Raw genomic sequence first — 6000 nt, forward strand, 5'->3', positions numbered from 1 at the left:
GTCCATTCATTATAATCCACATTATAATTCACATTTCCTATTTCTGCAGGATTATTTTCCTGCTGTAGCAAACTGGCTAAAATTAAGATCCTACACCTGTAAGCCCCACACAGCCTTTTATTGACAGATATCACTATACCCTCTTATCACATTCTCTGATGAAATATGCCCCTAAATAACACTCTGCCAGCTCATAAAGATATAAAACATAGACACAATGTATTCACAATTACAATGGAGATTCTGATGATTCATTGGCGTCATTACCTCAGGCCTTGACTACTGCCATTGGCTATGTAAGAAGTTAGTGGGCTATAGAAGTACTGTGAGGAAACACTTTACGTTGAGTACACATATTCCCAACATGGCTTCTTCCACTTTCCCTCTATGGCCTTACAATTGTGGGAATGAGGCAGAGATATTAGTCACCTTATTTATACCTGTTTTCGAGGGAGATTTGTGTCACTCGCACCGAATGTGGGTCTGGCATTGCCCTGTTCTGTCGATCATTTGTTGATGTACTGAAAGCTATTTTAAGATGTAGATATTCAACCCATCATGCGGTTCATTAACCCATCAATGCTCTTTTGTTCCTTGAAAACAGCAGAGGATATGTTGTTGTAGGCAGTAATGGGGAAGCCAGGGAAGAGAGCACTAGGGTCTAAGTGGAGGATGATCATTTATCAACACACCGTTTACACACCAGGTCATGCATGTGCTGTATTTAAAGACCCGGTGGTGCTGATTTATCGGCTCAGGCCTTGGTAATGTTTCTGCAACGTTTACCTCCAGATTAATAGGGACGTTATACTCAGGTTGCTGCACAACAATGGCAGCCAGGTCTGCCTCGTGCAGAGGAGTCCTCTTTGGCTCAGCAGTCTACCCACACAGCCCCTGGGACTGCGCAGTAAATCAAACAGGAAATGCAGCAGAAAGCCTAATAAAGTTATTCTAATGATAGCGATCTCTGCGGAATCGCCCAGTGTAAGTCAGGAAGTTATCCCTCTCCTGCTGAATCGTTTGGCGAAGCCAAAATGTTTTAGATGTTGTTTTTGAATTCCCGAATTGAAGGAGCGGAAACAGAAGGTTAGGGTTTGAGAATTAATAACATGAATCGCCACGTTGCTTTTCTCCGCTGTGCTCTTGCCCTTTGCCCTCCAGTTTTTAGCAGAGCAGATTAAACATAGGACCAGCTCAGGGGGATTGAAGCATCTTTCTGAACACATTAATTTGAGCAACATCACACTTACATGAATATGCATGGGTATTCTTAGAAAAACTGGCACAAGGCTCCATATTATCATAATACATTTTATTATCATGTTTTAATTTTCTTTTCAGTATGCACTAAACATGTTTTCACTCAGATGGCATTGCTATAACTTAGTGAAGTCCACTGAAGGACTAGTTTCAGTGGTATACAGTGACGACTAGGCTAAAAAAATGCCCCAATAAAATGAGCTCAAATTTGGTCTTTCCTCTCGGACAACAGAAACGTATAATTCAGTGAGTAGTTTATACACTGAACATATGAATGAAATGTCATTCAAAAAGGTAACATAAAGGTCACATTTATGGATATAATAGTGTTTGCAGGAGACAGGTTATAGGTCACATGTTGGACGTTGTTTACCCTTGTGTCCTTTGATCCATTGCCCTGGGAAAATGTAGGTCATTGGCAAGTTATATATTGTCTTTGACTGATCCCTGTTACAATATTGGGGTTTATCGTCGGGACAGACAGACACATCTCGCTCTTTATCACCGTCTCTGCTCCCAGCCAAAACAACTTTTGTGTGAAAAGTGAAGCAGTCATAACAGCATAGCCATGTTTTCTCTGCACTGAGGCTATTCACCTCTGTGTTAACAATTCACGTTTGTTGTGCGAGACAGATAGGTGTCTGGAGCATCAAAAAAACTGCAGCGTAGCCTAGTGGTTAGAGTGTTGGACTAGTAACCGAAAGGTTGCAAGTTTGAATCCCCGAACTGACAAGGTACAAATCTGTCATTCTGCTCCTGAACAAGGCAGTTACCCCACTGCTCCTAGGCTGTCATTGAAAATAAGAATTTGTTCTTAACTGACTTGCCTAGTTAAATAAAGGTAAAAAAAATATATAAAAAAAGACTTGGCTGAATCATTGTAAAAGTGAAGTGTCTTACCTGACGCATCAACAGTTTAGTGTGTAGACCTTCCATTCCAGATGTGGAATAACTGAATGGCCACTGAAGCCCAGAGCTTAGCTGCACTAACTTACCTCAGCTCTCACAATGCCATAGCCTGTATTGTATACATTGAATACAATAACTCCAAGCACCTACTGTTTAAGTCCAAGCACCTTGTCAATCAGTCAATATTAAAATGTTCCCCAGCAAATACACAGTTGAAAGACCCCCGTAGCCACGTCTATAAACAACACATTTTCTATTAACATGAGGAAGTTGACTTGATACACAATTGTATGTGTAAACCTCACCCTGCATACATGCAGCCCACTACACAGTACACTCATCATTGTGTACATGTCTCTTTAAGAGGATAGGCTCTGGTCAGCAGGGTATTGTACCCACAAACCATGGGATGGGAGGATCAATCTACCCGTGGTTCTCCTCTCTAAAGGCAAACAACCTCACAGTACTTACTGTTCACCCGGGGAGGGAGACCATTACACTGAACAACAAAATCCTCCCTATTTACAGTCTGTGGCCTGTTGTTCATATTCTAGGAATTTAGCTCAAGTGGCCTCTTGTTATTTGAAGTACTCGTTGAACCCATTTTCCTTTTCTAAACCTGCCTCCCCGCTTTCATTTTAAAGCAATAACTCATCGATGAACAACACCACTCGACAGTAACCACTCGTTTCGATGGCTCCACTTAGGCAGTGACCAAAACAGACTCTACACAAAAAGTCACATCACAATTCACCGCCATCGCTTCATTATCTAACTGTAGTGTGTCACCACTTGTTCAATGAATTACAGTTAATATATTCAAAGTTTAGGTTATTTTGTAAACCAACATTGGCATGGTGTGTTGTACTGGGGACTTTATTTTTCGGGGGAAAGAGTGATGACCCACTGGACAAAAACTGCTTGAATCAACGTTGTTTCCATGTAATTTCAACCCAAATAATCTATGTGATGACGTTGAATCAACGTGTAAAAATGGATAACATTTGCAAAAATCATCAAGGTATGGGCATTTCGTCTTTCGCCCAACTTTTAATTAACATAAATAAATGTTTTTGGATTTTACATTGAGTTCACAGGTTTCTACTAAGCTAACATATGGAATTGTTTTAAGATGGTCATGCTAAGGTTCATTTAGCTATTTCTCTTTGTATTTTAGGACCCCTGTAAAACTTAGTTGATGAAATTGAATTTGTCCTTACTGCTATTAGCCCATAGAAACGTACTGAATAACATATTCATACATGGCAAAAAAATGTATCAAAAGGAAATATGTTTTGAAGTGTCTGTCCTATATCTGAGCGATATAAGAAAGTTTAGTGTTGTAGAGCCAAACGTGTTTGTGAGAGTCTCACCTTCTAATGGTGGGGTTATATTAGTATGTAGCCCAAACTGTTCGGACGCTACAGACAGAAGTTGGCACATCGACGGTATCGACTTCAGAAAGTCCTGTGACGCTTGTGAGGGTCATAGAAAGTCTCGTCTTTCCATAGAGGGGTTAATTTAGTTTGTAGCCCAAACCGTTCAGAAGCTACAGACGTTTTCGGTAGAAGACCGATTTTCGGGGTGTCTCGTGGTCTGACATCGGCGGATCAGGTGAATTGAGATGTAGCCAATGCAAAAAACAGATATTTCTATCTTAAACAGATGGATTTTGATGGGGATGTTTTTATTATGCTAATTAGATTAGAGAGTAGGCTTAGATGTGACAGAGTAGACCTAGATGTGACAGAGCATGCCTAGATGTGACAGAGTAGACCTAGATATGACAGAGTATAGGGAACAGGGTAGGCCTAGATGTGGCAGAGTGTATGGGACAGAGTAGGCCTAGATGTGACAGAGTATAGGGGACAGAGTAGGCCTAGATGTGGCAGAGTGTATGGGACAGAGTAGGCCTAGATGTGGCAGAGTGTATGGGACAGAGTAGGCCTAGATGTGGCAGAGTGTATGGGACAGAGTAGGCCTAGATGTGACAGAGTATAGGGGACAGAGTAGGCCTAGATGTGGCAGAGTGTATGGGACAGAGTAGGCCTAGATGTGACAGAGTATAGGGGACAGAGTAGGCCTAGATGTGTCAGAGTGTATGGGACAGAGTAGGCCTAGATGTGACAGAGTATAGGGGACAGAGTAGGCCTAGATGTGGCAGAGTGTATGGGACAGAGTAGGCCTAGATGTGACAGAGTATAGGGGACAGAGTAGGCCTAGATGTGTCAGAGTGTATGGGACAGAGTAGGCCTAGATGTGACAGAGTATAGGGGACAGAGTAGGCCTAGATGTGACACACCTGAGATACTGTAGGTTTCAATTAATGACTGTGTATTACTATTATAAGTTACTGCTAACGTTAAGACAGGGATCTGCCATTCCAGGTGTCCTGACCTGTTCCTCTTTGGACCAGGCAACCCACATAGCAGGAGGTCTGAAGGTGTGATACTCCTCTTCTCTGACCATCTTTACACAGAGACAGATGGGAAATGCTGCAATGCACCGGTATAAAGCTTTGAAACATGCCCCACGGTCTAACAGAGCTCATGAAAATAATCACGCTTGTAAGTGGTCTTAACACCCGCCTTCACACCCTACTGCTTTTTCACAATTTTCCTAGAGTGACATATAAGTTATAAAAAAGCACACATTTTTGGATCTAATTCCGGAATTGTAAGGTATCGATGAATATCATTTACAGGTGGATATTATACTGTGCCCATTTCTGGACTTACCCGCGGGCTTCCTAAGGTTCCCAAGACGTTGTAACAGTTGTGAGGCCTTCAGCACTATGCTCCTCTCCTTCGGAGTAGAGGCGGTTAAATAGCCTTAACAGCTGTGGAGGGGATGAACAACTCGTTAGCTCTGTGCATTTTAAGTCATCAAATCCCGAACCTCCTCACCTACTCCTCATTTGCAAAGGGGACAGGAGTGAGGTGCTAATTAACGTGATAAAGAGAACAAATCTGATGGAAGCGCAGGATTTCAGAGGGGCATCTGTATCCTCAAACACTCACGGAAGGTGTTACTTTCATGTTTAATTAATTAAGCATTCTCTTTAACTGTATCTTGACAAATACGAGCCAATTAGAAATAAAGGAGAAATGTTTATAGCTAATTAATGGTTGATTTCAAGGGAAAAAGTGTAATGTGCAGGTACAGTATAGCCCTCTATATTACTGTTATCGGGAATCTGTAGTTTACACCTATAATGGAGTTGGGTATGAAGGCTTTATATGTTGGTTGGATGTTCACAAAAGTTAAATCAAGGCAATACTATGAGACCGGGGGTTTTGGACTCATGCTAATGATGCAATCCATTTTCTGTTGTCGGTCTCTGCTCCAAAGGGTTGAAGGCAAATGCTCTGACACTTTTATATGGTAACTTTTGTGAGGCAAGTTCTAGTCAATGGAATGTGCATAAATATGGCAGAATTCAGATATGATGTCATTGTTTTAGCACTATCCACTTAGTTTTAAAACTATGGTGTGCGATATGGTTTAATGTGACAATAAAACAGCACAATCTACTTTTCCGGTTGAAAAAATTGCCAGCGTCTTGGAATTTAAATTGGGATCATGTATACTCTGCTAATAACCATTTTAAAATGTGTATTGGTGAGAAACGTACAATACAGCAAACAAGGAATGTATGGTTTGTGCAAGGACTGCCGCTATTTCTCCATCCCCACTTTAAAGTAGTAGGAACAAATGTTTATGTCAGTGTTTCTCAGGGGGCCTCAATTAGTAGGGAAGACGTAAGAAGGAAAACAGATAGTAAAGAAAACCATGAAAATTTGGTATAAATTCACCCACTTGAAGCACATT

The sequence above is a fragment of the Salmo trutta genome, chromosome 3 (assembly GCF_901001165.1).
Source record: "Salmo trutta chromosome 3, fSalTru1.1, whole genome shotgun sequence".
NCBI classification, from domain to species: Eukaryota; Metazoa; Chordata; class Actinopteri; order Salmoniformes; family Salmonidae; genus Salmo; species Salmo trutta.